Source organism: Gouania willdenowi, chromosome 15, assembly GCF_900634775.1.
Source record: "Gouania willdenowi chromosome 15, fGouWil2.1, whole genome shotgun sequence".
In the NCBI taxonomy this organism is placed as follows: domain Eukaryota; kingdom Metazoa; phylum Chordata; class Actinopteri; order Blenniiformes; family Gobiesocidae; genus Gouania; species Gouania willdenowi.
In genome coordinates, this window is record NC_041058.1 from 8,288,759 (window position 1) to 8,304,180 (window position 15,422).

General features: G+C 38.3%; 1 protein-coding gene across 3 annotated transcripts in view; it reads left to right on the top strand.

Moving 5' to 3' along the window:
* The window catches only part of LOC114477263 (equilibrative nucleoside transporter 1-like), a 43,796-nt gene that overhangs the window by 7,418 nt on the left and 20,956 nt on the right, over positions 1 to 15,422 (top strand). For 2 of the 3 annotated variants that reach the window (XM_028469483.1, XM_028469488.1), the window contains exon 1: positions 13,793 to 13,931. The exons of the other annotated variant lie outside the window; for it this stretch is intronic. The gene's annotated coding sequence lies outside the window, so the exon portion shown is untranslated. Of the gene's footprint in view, positions 1 to 13,792; positions 13,932 to 15,422 lie in introns of those variants that run through there. 3 annotated transcript variants of the gene reach the window in all.

Here is a 15,422-nt window from a genome sequence, read left to right on the forward strand (position 1 = left end):
TCTAACATTAAAAAACACAACCATAATAACGTAAGGTGATTACTTTGAAATAAATACATATTTGTGAATTCTTGGTTCGAATTCTACAAATGAAGTCTCTGAAATTACACAGATCAACAACAACGTGTTTCTGGAGGGCTGCTGTTCTGCAGGTTTTAAATGTCCAATGTCACCCTGCTTGAACCCATTTTAATCCAACATCTGTGTCATTATGCAGCTTTAATATTGTAGCGTTTGCGGCCCGACACTACGGGGCTAACTAGCCGAATGACGAGGACACTGAGTGGCTGCCGTTTAACCGGTTGAACCGGGTTTTATTACCCTCAAGAACAGGCTAATACTGGGTTGGAGGAGTGCCGGAAAAACAACTAAAACGGATAGCTAACTCAACTAGCCACTCGACCAGGTGTCTCACTTTTCTCTTCCCCCCTTTTTTAGTTCCTCTTCCGCTCCCAACAAACTGGCCTATCCGAGTAACTAGGGCAACTCCTTCCCCCACAACTTCCCATCAATCCCCCCCAAAGTCCTGCAGGGTCGCTACAATATTGTCTCAGTATAAACGCGTAGGACTGCCACCACCAAGACCAAATGTGTAATGTCGCTCTCTTCTTCTAATTAAACTAGTAGACATTTTGATTTATTTATTTCTTGTGTGAGGAATGCTGAGATTGTTTATCTTTTGTTGTTTTTCCGACTTCAGGATTTCACTATGTTTACTTTAAATAGTTCAGTTTGTAACTTTTCTGACTGATTTTGCTTTAAAAAATTCTTTGGAGGCTTATGTTGTTAGTGTGAGTGATTTTCAGGTCTTGGGCTTCGTCCAGTTGAATTCAGGCCAGTGGGTTCAGTTAAAGTGTGATTGAGGTCAAAAGGCAAATAAATACCCAGATTTCACAACACATCTTAATGAACGCTAGCAACACAAGAAATTCTAAAATCAAGTCATATGTTCTTTATTTTCTTATTTACTGGATAAAATGGCACCTTAATGCCTTTCCATGTTGGAAATGACATACGTGACTTAAGATAAATATGGAAAGCATTCAATGAAGTTTGCGATCACTGCATCAGCTGTTAGGACGTTGTGTATAAACTGAGGTTTCACCTTCTATTATGCCATTTAATGACCTTTGAACCACACAGACACAGCGTACGTGCAACTAAATATAGTGTCGCACCAATGTAAACCCAACCATTCTGTGGACATTTATAGTATCTAGTAGTAAGCTTTGTTTTTAGGTGACGGCTGGTGAATGGAGAGTAAATGCAAATGGCCACCAGTCAAGCTTGTTGTAAAAGTATCCATTCAATGGTTTTGTAGTGGTTTAGATCAAAAGTTTGTTTTAATGCTGTGATCTAAGGGATTATGGGATTGTTTTTTACTAGAAATGTGTAAATGAAGCCCATCCCCTATGCGTACGTGTGCTAAACTTTAACACGGTGACACTTGCTGGGGTTTGTTTGTGACCAGTCCCTCTTTTCACACATGATTTGTTGTGGCAGATGCCTCTCACTAAATCATATAAATGTCACACCAGCAAGTGATCCACATGCAGACCTTAGGGATCTGGTGTCAACCTCACCTCGCCTTTAAAAAAAAATCCAGACAACAGGCTTTTTTAAGATTGCTTGAGTGCAGGATCAGGATTTGGTGACTTTAACTTGTAGAGTCCCTCATGTAGTCATTGTCAGAGTTTTGCTGAGTCCAGAAAGGTGAAATTTTCAAGCAGAATATTTTCATTTGACTGCAGAAAATGAAACTTTGCTTGTTTTCTTCACTTTGTATTTTACTGTTTTTATTTTATTATTTTTTTGCTGAATTCTAATGTCAAAGACATCTTTTCACTTACCCCAAAACTACAATAAGTCCAAGTATTAAGAAATGCAGGATGTCTTAAGTGACTAAATGATTAATCAGGGCTAATTTTGTTTTAGAGAAGAAGAGGAAATGAAGGTGGAAGGTTAAAGCTAATGAAGTTTCACGAGGTCCGTTTGAGTTTGCACTTTGCATCGTTCCAGTTAATGAAAAAGGACTTACCCATGAGAAAGTCACATACAGGTGCAAACAATGAGTCAGAAGCCGTTGGGAAGCTAATCCATAGCTTTTTACAGTAGGTGTGAAGCACTACTCTCTCTCTCTCTCTCTCTCTCTGTAGCTGCCTTATGTTCACTTTACTGCACAAACAACAATGCAACCAATCCATGTGATTGTTCATGATTATTTTACTAATATACTGCGTTCATTTGGCATTACGTATTAGATTTGCTGCACTTGTTATACTTACGATGTTTCCAAGAATTTTTATTGTATTTATTTATTCAGTTCATTTCCGACATGGTTGCAATCACAGAAATTCATTTTGACATTCAGAGCAGAATCACATCATTGTTTTTTTTTTTTTTTGTCCTTTTGCATGCCGGAAAGGGCGACGGAAAAAAGCATTATGCTTATCCAGATCCGTCCCCTGATTTTTTTTTTTTTTTTTTTTTTTTTGTCCTTTTTTATGTGATGCGTTCTCATCTGCGGTTAAGCATTGAAAGAAATACCACACCCTTTTATAGCCCCTATATAGACTTTGTAATGCCTATAATGACCTTTTATTGCGTATGTTAGCCTTATATTACCTATATATACCTTATTTTGCCTATTTTGACCTAATTTTCTCATATTGACTTTTTATTGCCCATATGGATCTTATTTTTTCTCATATTTATCTTTTATATTGCATATATCAACCTCATAATACCATTGATTAGAATATTTTATTTTCTAATTCCAGCAAATTAATTTTGTCTTCTTTTTGAATAAAGAAATGTATTAAAAATGTATTTTATTCAGACAGCCTTTTCCAGGACATTTACTTTGATCTCCTGAAATGTTTCAACTGTCAACTGCCAGTCTTCCTCAGAGGCGTCTGTTGATCAATAAGGACACATCAAAGTGATCAGCAGACTCCTCTGAGGAAGACTGGCAGTTGACAGTCGAAACATGTCAGGAGGAGATCAAAGTAAATTTCCTGATAAAAATTGTCAAAATAAATGAAAACTTAAGATATTATTTATTTTTTATTTCATGTTTATTTAATTCTTCAATAAAGAAAAAAAAACACAATAAATATATAATTATAGATATAGCCTATATGGATCTTACTTGTATTATATTGCTTATATATTGACCTTCTTTTTCTAATATTGATCTTATATGACCCATATGGATATTTTATTGCCTATATTGAATTTTCTTATTATAATTTATTAATCCCACAATATAAAATATGAAAAAGCTAAATAAAAAAGAGGTTTCAGACTGATGATATTCTTTAAACTAAAGACACAAACAATGGGTGCTTTTGTTTCCTTTTTTTTTTACTTTGGCTAAGGAAGTTTTCTTGTGACACTATTATTGGCATGAATAAGTATCTTGGAAGATGTGATGACTTCAGCAGACCTCATCATGATAGGGAGAGAGTCAAAGTTTAATGAGGGACAACACAAGAGGTGTCGCTAGGAATTGACTGAAGAACAATTGAGTCACTGGCAAACAGGATGCCAAGTGAAAAAAACACTAAGGTCACAGCGGCGTTTTGTTTCTTTTTCTCATTTGGACAGGCCGGCAGGATTACTGTCAGAGTCTGATAAGAGAAAAGGATGAGCGAGGGTGTGGAAGGAAAATGTGAATTATAGACGACCGATATCACGACCTGACAAGTGAACTCCTTCAACTCAGACACATTTTATGTAATTCAAAGTCAAGAAGACAACAAAATACTGGTAGTAGTCAAGGGCAAGACAATTTCATTTGTATATATTTAGATGGATATTATGAATACAAAATAAAACAATGCAAGATTTGAAAACTTTAAAACAGGCAAGTTTGACAGTTTGTCAAAAAAGAAGAAAATTTAAACAGTGTAAAACAAACCAACAGTAAAAGCAGTATATATATATATATATATATATATACATGGATTCGGATGACTTTTTTCAGGAAATTTACTTTGATTTCCTGACATGTTTCGATGGCCAACTGTCCGTCTTCCTCAGAGGCATTTACTGATTGTTTTGGTGTAACCCTATGAGTTACTTCATAAGCAAAGCATCAAAGCCTCTACTGATTGCTTTGATATGTCCTTATGACTTCTTTCTGGACGTGGCCAACCTGAGAGATTTCGCCCCATGGTCTCTGGAGAAGAGAGTTCCAGGTGTGGGAGAGTAAAAACATTCCTTCATCCCTGTTGATGTTGAAGCTCCGCAATCAGTAGATGTTTCACCATGTTTGCTGTGAACTCTGGGCTCCACTATCTGACCTGTGTCCATAGATATGAGAGACCTGCTGGGTTCATACCTGACTAACATCTCACTGATGTATTCTGGACCAAACCCATTCACAGATTTATACACCAGCAGCAGAAGTTTAAAGTCTATTCTGAGGATGACTGGGAGCCAGTGTAAAGACTTTAAAACTGGTGTAATTTGTTCTGACCTCTTTGTTGTGGTTAAGACTAGAGGTTTAGCTATTTGATGAATACCATTCCAATAGTCCAGTCTTCTTCTGATCTTTCTGGGTCATGGAACCTTTCACTCTGGAGATGTTCTTTAGTTTAGTAGTAGTAGTAGTAGTAGTAATTTTTTGGAGTAGAAGGCTGTTTTGGTGATTAGTTTAATCTGACTGCTGAATGTCAGATCTTCTTTTCCTTATAGCTAAGGTCAATCACCAGGTATTTAACTTTTCTAAGCAGTCACACAATGCCTCTAAGTGATCTGGGTTCAGTGAAGATGTATTTGTATTTGTGTGTCTGTGTGGGCATCTGTGTAACTCTGATAGTCTTTGGAGACAAAGCAGAGTTTTTTTTGGTAGACATGGTGACTTTGATTCCGGCTTCAGAGAGACTGATTTGCAAAGATCGGAGGCAACAAAGTAACCGACAGAGTTTTTCCGACATACTTCAACATACCAATGTTGGTTTTCACACCAATAGCTCACAAGATCATATACACTCCTAAAACCAAAGGTCCTCAGACCAAAGCCTGGGATTGGGCCAGGCATGAGAACGTTGGTATCAGGTTTTGAGTTTCTTTAGGTCTTTAAAAACAACCAAATCTGAGCAAAACAAATACGACAGTCAATTCACGACTTTCAAAGAATAACATTTCTATCAGAGCTGACTACGTTGTCACTTATAACCACAGTTACAACATGCACATGTGCACACGCCCAATGAAAAGTATATAATGAGAAATAAAGCAAAGCATAGAAAATAAGAACTAATGTGAAATTAAATTAGGGTGGAAGGCAGTGACCAGGGCAAGGGATGTTGGTCTAGATCACGTGTCAAACTCAAGTCCCGGAGGCCAAATTTGTCTTTTCACAGCATCCGATTTGGCCCGCAGGAGAAAGTGAAAAAGGCAGTGACAAAATGAATCATTGTGTAAATTACCAAATAGTTCAGTTGTAAATTGTTGTTGAAAGAACTCTACATTTTTCCAAAATCCTGCACTTTTTCCTCAAATGATTCCACACTAATTTATAATTAGAAGTGCAAACTTGGGCACATTAATGTTGAAATTGTTCGTTTTACCGCCTAAAATCTATGGCCCACTTGTGATCAAACTGGTCCATATTTGGCCCTTGAACTAAAATGAGTTTGACACCTCTGGTCTAGATGAATGGAACTGGATAATCTGAATGAATAGTATAGTACAGTATAGTAAAGGAAGGAATTGAAGAAGAGGAAGTCAAGGATTTGGGAAAAGAAAAAGCATTATTGAATCCAAGGACAATGAAAAATATAAATACAAGACAAGAAAAATATTATACAGACAAAACTACCGTTGAAATGTGCATCATAACAAGCCTGTACCTCACATTGTCAGTGTAACTGAAAAACAAACACTGACCTTCCTACAGACATTTCCATTGTAAGATGTAAAGCTTGGTACCTTTCCTTCCTGGTGACCCCTAAAAGTACCTCATAACGCCAAATTTAGACCAAAAAAATGTATGAACAAATATACATCAGGCAAGTCTAAGTTAAGGGCATCTTGTGAAGTCAGTGGCATCAGAGGGCTACTTCAGTAGAGGTGGAGGGCATGACATGAATGGACTGGAAGTGGCTTATCGACCACATACAGCGTTTGAAAGGATAGCAGTGAGAAAAGAAATTCCGAAGAATGCCCTTTTCAACCCCTGAATGCCTCAGGAGAAGTAGAAAAAGTAAGTAAATCCCACGTGGAATTAGGACTTTTGAAACCTTGGCTTCTAGTTTCGTTTTAGCGGATTAAATCGTTAGTTTGAGGTGATGAAACAAAGAGAAGGAATCTTCTCGGGACCCAAATACATCCTTATTGCTACCTTAATGGCTCCTTCAAATTCCAGCAGAGTGTGAGTGGCCTCAAAGGGTCACAGGCCAGAAGGAAAACACGGTCATGATAGACAATCGACAAATTAGTCCCTGCATTGACAAAAACATATCTAAATACACAGAAAGTAACCAACTAATTAGTTGGACACTAAAAGTGTCCAACTAATTTTAGTTCAGGGGCCAATTACGAACCAGTTTGATCTCCACTGGGTGGCAAATTTTAGACAGGAAAATAAGCAATTTAAACATTAATGTGCCCTAGTTTGCACATCAATGTATAAATAATATATCCAATATGTAAGATACCGACAATATCCAAGCAATTAGTGACGGATATCAATCCCTGCTTTGATCCTCACGTTAAATTTCCTTGATTGTATGACCAATTTATATTCATTTTTGGCACATTTTGTGGAAAATTTTGATGAAAATTGCAGGTTTGGGGAAAAACTAAGATTTCTTTCAGCATTTTGCGATCAAAAATGACTGCAAACTTGTGATATAAGCACAGGAAAAACCCTGTGGAGCTTCACTGAATTTGTGTATTTGGAGGGGCTGAGATATCAAGAATTGAACAAGTTGGTAATTTACACAATGATTCATGTTTTCTCCATTGTTTTTAGTTTCTCCTGCAGGCCAACTTGGATGCTCTAAATGCCCAGATTTGGCCCACAGGCCTCAAGTTTGACACACTCAGACAAAAACTGACATTGGTTTTAAAACTCTGCATTTGCTTGATAGATAGATAGATTATTTATTCCTCCCTCAGTGGGGGAATTTACTGACATGTCAGCCCAAAAAGAGCAATAAAAAAGACAATAGAAGGCAGCACACAGTACACAAAGAGCAGGCGATACAGTATTTGGCTATATGAATACAGACTGTGAGGCTAATAGAGCGTAGCTTTGTGTCTTCTACAGACGGCACACTCTTTCTGTCCTTGTAGGCTTAGCTCCTCCTTGTTGGATTTTCAGTTTAAAGCGAAGCTGCCAGACTAGCTCTCTGTCACAGCTGGTCTCAGACCAAAACCGCAAGAAGCTTTTTTAAGACTGGGGGTGGAGGTGGAATATGGGGTTTGGATGACTGTGTCCTCCACACGCACACTGCACAAAATACGTCCCCAAACAACAACGCCTGCACGAGCAATGCGGTCCAGACAGACCCACGTGTTGTGGTCAAATGATACATTGGTGCCACTTCTTGCAGAGACGTGCGAAAACAAACTGTACCCAAAGGGAGAATGAAGAGAGCACTATGTGGTATATTTTCCTCAGGTTCTTTTTAGGTCACATTTACACCAGCGCCACATTGCATAACATCTTTCCACATGCAGATTTTTCCTCGAATAACACTAAATTACTTTCTTGAAGAAAACTCAATTTTATATTAGATTTTGAATAACCGTATCTTTTATGTAGGATTGAGTACATTTACATGGTTCACATCTTCTCTTCTAGTACAGATATGGGCAACCTTTATCACAGCAGGAGCCATAAAAATGTGATTGTCTGATCCGAGGGCCACATTAACAACATTTACTGTACAAAAAAGACCAATCTGAGCAACAATACAGGAAATAACAATGGCTATTGTGCAGGAGGGTGACGTGGTGACGTATCGATCATTTCCTGTTTACGCTCTACCGCTGCTTGCAGCGCTCTACTACTGTGTTCTGCTAACTCTAATCAAACTTGTTGTCATTGATATTTTTGCCTTGAAAACACTTGTTTTAATTTTTTACCGTACAGTTAAACGTACAAAGGTTAAGTAAAAAGCAACCTCGCCTCTTATAGGCAGTGTAATCTCCTTTAAACTTCCTTTTGTCCTTAGCTTAGCTTATCTTAAATTTAGCACCTATGGCTTCTCTCTCCTCCCCTCCGCTCTCCTGCCCGGTGTGTCAGATGTTTAGTTACTCCTCGTCCTCCTTTAGGGACCTAGCCGGTGCGGACCGTGCTAGCTCTAGCTTAGCCTCCCCCCCGGCCAGCAATGATTGGGTTACTGTCCGTGGTAAGCATAGTCGAAGGTCAAAAAGCCGCTCGGGACACCACCATGTTCACGTCTCAAACAGGTTCTCCCCCCTCCGTGAGGACAACACACTCACCGGGGAACAAACTCTGATAATTGGCGACTCCATAGTGAAAAACGTGAAGCTAGCGAGGTCAGCGGGCATCGTGAGGTGCATCCCAGGGGCCAGAGCGGGCGACATAGAATCAAATCTAAAGTTGCTGGCAAAGAGTAACCGTAAGTTTGATAGGATAGTCCTCCATGTCGGCACTAATGACTCCCGATGTCGTCAGTCGGAAGCAACCAAAGTGAACATTGAATCAGTTTGTGCTTATGCTAAAACAATGTCGTAATTTTCTCTGGTCCCTTACCAAATCTGACCAGTGATGACATGTATAGCCGCATGTCATCATTTAACCGCTGGCTATCGAGGTGGTGTCCAGAAAACGAGGTGGGCTTCATTGATAATTGGAGATCCTTCTGGGGAAAACCGAACCTGATAGGAAGAGATGGAATCCATCCTACTTTGGAGGGAGCATCTCTACTATCATAAAACATGGCACAGTCACTGTTATGACATCTCATGAATGAGGCCATGTTACAGAGGGGGAGTCCTCCATGCCCCTCTGCGCTTGCCTTAGGACAGTTTCCCTCCCATTGCTATTATGATAGCTGTGTTCATCGCCATGACAACTGTTGTGATGGTGATGAATATTATTTTATGGAGACGGTGTCTGTCCCCCGACCCAAATTTCACAATGATTTTAACATAAAATCAAATAAAAGAGCTATCAATTATAAAAATCTGAAAAAAATTAAAATCTCAAATCTAGAAACACCAAAACATAAAACCATTAGATGTGCTCTATTAAATATTAGATCACTGAGATCCAAATCTCTACTAGTAAATGACCTTATCTCAGAAAATAACTTTGATTTATTCTGTTTAACTGAAACATGGCTGTATCAAGATGAATATGTTAGTTTAAATGAAGCCACTCCTCCCAGTCATTTAAATACTCATATGCCACGAGACATAGGCCGTGGAGGTGGTGTAGCAGCTATTTATCATTCCTCTCTCCTAATCTATCCTAAACCAAAGGCCAATTACACTTCCTTTGAAAGCCTGGTTCTAAATTTATCTCATACCGAATCAAAAACCTGCCAGCCAGTCTTATTTGCGATAATTTACCGTCCTCCAGGCCCTTATTCTGAATTTCTATCAGAATTCTCTGAGTTTATATCAAATTTAGTCCTCAGTTCTGATAAAATACTGATTGTAGGAGATTTTAATATCCATGTTGACAAAGATAGTGATAGACTGAGCTCAGCCTTTATGTCTCTAATAGACTCAGTTGGCTTTTTTCAAACTATTAATGAAGCTACTCATCGTTTAAATCATACTCTTGATCTTGTTCTAACATATGGCCTTGATATTAATGAACTAAAAGTCTACCCTGAAAATCCTCTGCTATCAGATCACTTTTTAATGTCTTTTAACATTATCCTAGAGGATCTCGCACTGTGCAATAAAATAGTTACGAGTAGAAATCTGTCCAATAGTGCTGTGGCTAAATTTAAAGAGGCCATTCCTGCTGCCTTAAACTCAGTGCACCATCCAATAAATAACTATGATATTAATTATAACCCCTCTCAACTGGATCTGCTTGTCGATAGCTCTGCTAGTCTACTAAAATCCACCTTGGACTCAATTGCCCCATTGAGGGAAAAAACTATTAAACATCAGAGGAAAGCTCCGTGGTTTAGCTCTGAAACTCACACACTCAAACAAACAACCCGTAAATTAGAGAGAATGTGGCGCTCCAATAAAACAGAGGAGTCACGAATACTCTGGCAAGAAAGCCATAGTAAATACATGACAGCCTTACGACATAGTCGATCTACATACTACTCCTCACTAATTGAAGAAAATAAAAATAATCCGAGGTACCTTTTCAGCACTGTAGCCAGGCTAACACAAAGTCAGAGCTCTATTGAGCCCATGATTCCTCTAGCCCTCAGCTGTGAGGACTTTATGACATTTTTTAACGATAAAATTCATAAGATTAGAGATAAAATTAGCCACTCCCTGCCTTCACCTGGGCCTGCTGTACCATTAAATGTAAATAGGCCTAACCTAAACTGTTTCACACATATAGGACTTCAGGAACTTAACTCTATTATTTCATCCTCCAAACCATCGACCTGCCTTTCAGATCCGATCCCAACTAAGCTGTTTAAAGAAGTTGTTCCCCTGGTCTGCCCATCTTTGTTGGAGACAATAAATATATCCCTATCAATAGGCTACGTGCCACAGTCCTTTAAAGTAGCTGTAATCAAACCCCTTCTCAAAAAACCTACTCTTGATTCCAGCACTTTAGCAAACTACAGGCCTATATCTAATCTTCCTTTTATTTCAAAGATTCTTGAGAAAGTTGTGGCGGCTCAGCTCTGTGACTTCTTTCAAAACAACAACCTGTTCGAGGACTTCCAGTCAGGTTTTAGAGCTCAACACAGCACAGAGACTGCTTTAGTTAAAGTAACTAATGATCTACTCTGGGCTTCAGATGAAGGACGACTCTCAGTGCTGGTTTTATTAGATCTTAGTGCAGCTTTTGACACTATAGATCACTATATTCTACTAGAGAGATTAGAGTAATTACTTGGAATCACAGGGACTGCCCTAAACTGGTTTAAGTCCTACCTATCTGATAGGTACCAGTTTGTACACGTGAATAATAGGTCTTCTGTGTACACTAAAGTAAGCTACGGGGTTCCTCAGGGCTCTGTGCTAGGTCTAATCCTCTTCTGTATCTATATGATCCCACTTGGTAATGTTATGAGAAAATACTCTGTTCACTTTCACTGCTATGCTGATCATACCCAACTGTATGTATCAATGAATCCAGGTGAGACAAATCAGCTATCTAAACTTGAGGCCTTTCTAAAGGACATTAGGGCCTGGATGGACCAAAATTTTCTTCTTCTTAACTCAGACAAGACTGAGGTCATTGTACTGGGCCCACGACACCTTAGAGAAACCTATGCTAGCCTAACTGCCCTAGATGGCATTACTCTGGCACAAAGCACAACTGTTAGAAACCTTGGGGTTCTATTTGATCAGGATTTATGCTTCAACTCTCACATAAAACAAACTTCAAGAACTGCCTTCTTTCATCTCCGTAACATTGCTAAAATCAGATCTATCCTGTCTCAGGGCGACGCCGAAAAGGTAGTCCATGCTTTTGTTACCTCTCGACTGGATTATTGTAACTCTTTTAGCAGGCTGCCCGAGCAAGTCGTTTAAGACACTTCAGCTGGTTCAAAATGCTGCAGCACGTGTACTGACTAAAACTAGGAGAAGAGATCACATTACTCCTGTATTAGCCTCTCTGCATTGGCTTCCCATGAAATATAGAATAGAATTCAAGATTCTTCTTCTCACTTATAAAGCCCTAAATGGACAGGCACCAGTCTATCTCAAGGAGCTTGTAGTGCCATACAATCCCCCCAGAACACTACGCTCTCAAAATGCTGGACTACTCGTTGTTCCATTTGTCTCTAAAAGTAGTATAGGAAGAAGAGCTTTCAGTTATCAGGCCCCACTTCTCTGGAACCATCTACCAACCACGGTTCAGGGGGCAGACACCCTCTCTACCTTTAAGGTTAGGCTCAAAACATTCCTCTTCGGTAAAGCTTTTAGTTAGGAACCAGCTCATAGCTCATAGTTAAGATGCAATAGGCATAGACTGCCGGTGGGGGGGTCTGGCATGCTCGGTTGGAGAGAGGTTGGAGAGGGCGTTAAGAGAGAGGTCATTTAGGTTAGAGAGGGACCGGAGAGGGTCCCATTCCTCTCTCAAACACTCCCTCTATGTCTGCTTCTTCCCTTGTGTGTTTGCTCCTGTACTCCTTCTGGCTTTTGTCTTGCAGGTCCGTGGGATCCTTAGTGTGGAGTTACAGAGTCTCAACATCTCTGTCTCCACCCTCTCCTCTGCACACACCCAACACAGCATAACGTGAATGGCTGTTCATCATAGGAATGGGATCCACACAAGGTTCCTGCTGCTTAACAGAAGGTTTTCCTTGCCGCCATGATGAATTCATGTTGGGTGTGGGATACATATATATGTGTATATACGTATATATGCATATGTGTGTATCCATAAAATGAAGAGCCCGTCCTTAAGACTGCTCTACTGTAAAGTGTCTTGAGATACCATTGGTTATGATTTGGTGCTATACAAATAAAGATTGATTGATTGATTGATTTTTTGTTGTCATTATATATATATATATATTTTCCTGTCATTCTTGTGTCATTTTGTTTTTGTCGTATGTTTTTGCAGTCCTTTTTGTATTTGTATATATGAACTTATGTTGTTTATGTTTTTACAGTCATTTTGTGAGTTTTTGTTGTCATTTTTTGTTTTCGGAGTAGTTTTTTTGTACTTTTGTTGTTTTTTGTATTTTCTTTAATTTTGGGTATTCACTTTGGGGGCCGCACAAAATTGGACAGAGAGCTGCGTGTGGCCCCTGGGCCACCAGTTGCCCACGTTTGTTCTACTTCATTGCTATTTTGCAAATCACATTTCTTTATTTAGTCACAATTGGATCGATTTGGATCTCTTTGTTGTTTTCTTGTGGATTACTGTGAGTTGATGCCTTGAATGTTTGATGATTTTTGAGTCACAGTATTAAGTTTGTATTCACTCCAATGTGAACATTTTTAAATCCAAGTTAAAAGCTTTTCTTTTCTCTATGGCTTAGAGGAAGATTTAAAATCATTTTATTGTTAATTTAATTTTTTTATTGTTGATTTCTTCAAACTTTATTTAATGTTTTCTGTTGCATTAGTTTTATAATCATGTAAAGCACATAGAATTGCCTTTTGTATGAAAAGCACTCTACAAATAAATCTGCATTGTGTGCCTCATTATTATTATTATTATTATTATTATTTTTTTTTTTTACTGTATTACAAATACAGAGTAGCCAGAATTAATAACTAGTTCTGCCAGCACAGATGTGTATTTATTTATTTTAAGTAAGATCAGAACTACATTTGTATTTGACAATATGAAAGTATGGAATACATATTGTTTAAATTTTAAAATAATAATAATTAAAAAAAAATTAAAAAAAAAACAGTAATTATATTATTTTCTATGAATTACTAGACATTTCAAGTGACTCAATTTAAACTCCAGGCGACCCCACATGGGGTCCCGACCCGAAGGTTGAAAAACACTGGTGTAAGTGTTTTTAACATTCAAACTGTGTTCAGTGTAAAGGTTTTATTTTTACTCTGTTATGATAATTAACTAAGCCTAATGTGCAAAACAGGCACACTTACCACTTCCTAAAGCCAAGGATGTTTTTGTGTGTTTTTTGTGCCTACAACAATAACTCTTGTTGTTCTCTTGAAGTGGGTGTTTACTGGGTGATGGCAGGGCAGACGAGGGGAAACTGAGTTTTCCGAGCAGTTCTTGAAGGCGTGTTTCCAGTGCTTTCAGTGCTGAGGTCTTGTGAGGATCGGACTCACCGACACTCAACACACAGGACAAGGTAGGACCACTTTAACCCACTAACAACACCGTTAACTAGTGAACTACTACTTTATGACTAGTTTAACCTGCTTTATTAAAATGTCAGCTTTTTGGGTGGCTGTTTTTCTCACAAATTCACCTTTAATGTTCGTCTCACTCATTGAAATAACCAAAAGTGTCAGTGTGTCAGACGCTTGAGTGATTTTATAACGTCATTCGTGCACTTTGAGGTGTGAATTGTTTGTTTTTTGTGGCTTTATCTCGCTTCCGATTGATATCGGTGAAGTTAGGTTTGCCGCTTTTTTTTTTTTTTTTTAAATGCGGGTGCCCGCGTGCGTTCTTTGTTGACTGCGGCGCGGTATTAAATTTAGCGCCAATCCTGACGAGTGGTCCGTGAAGTATCCACCTGTCGCCTTATACACACACACACACACACACACACACACACACTCTAAAACCGACACACACACACACACCTTCATCAACCTCACAGCTACCATACAGACGTTTAATTATTATTACCGTATTCATGTGGGTCAATGTGGAGCAGGGCTTAGTACAGACAGGACTGTGTGATTTAAAACACGTGGTGTGGTGTCATCATCATCACTGTAAATCGGTAACACGTGGGTCCACGGTGCTTTATACGGTGTGTGAGAGAGTATAACTGGAAGGAAGTACAGGAGTGTGTGTGTGTGTGTGTGTGTGTGTGTGTGTGTGTGTGTGTGTGTGTGTGCGTGCGTGCGCGCGTGTGCGCGTGTGTGTGTGTGTCACCCCACATCTATAGGCTGACTCATTACAGACAATACACCGCATGTATACCAGGGCTGTACAACATTTTTTTTTTTTTTATGATCATGGCCCAATTTTACTATCACAAATTTCTGGCGACCCCCAAACACTTTATTTTTTTATTTTTTCTAGAATTTTTATATATATATATATAAAACATTATTATTTATTTATTCATCAGTTATTATTTAAAATTTTTTTTTTTAGTATATTATATTTTAGATTTATATTTGAGAAAGTGAAAATATAGAATACAGTTGTTTAATATTGTGTGTAGTCTTAAGAATATTGAGAAAAAAAAAAATCAGTAACTTTTTTTTCTTATCAATTACTGGTACTATTACTGCATTTCAGGCGACCCTACATGGGGTCACAACACCAAGGTTGAAAAGCTTGATTTATACACACATTTAACACCATATTTGGGGGGTAGATAAAGAGCCACGAGTGAGGAAAAAACAAAGCGAGTAGTGGAAGTAATTTTTTATTTATTTTTTTTGTCTTAATGTTATTAAAATTATTTTATTTTTTTGTCCGAATTTTTCTCACTACTGGCTGTTTTTTTTTTTTTTTTTTTTTTTTTAAGTGGCCCTACTCCTCTTCCATAGTATATCTCATGGATCAATAAATCAAACTTATTTTACTCCAAAATGGAAGAAAAAAGGTCTAAATTGTCACTTGTCACACAAGTTTGTTTTAGTCTCCAGTCCACTGTAAA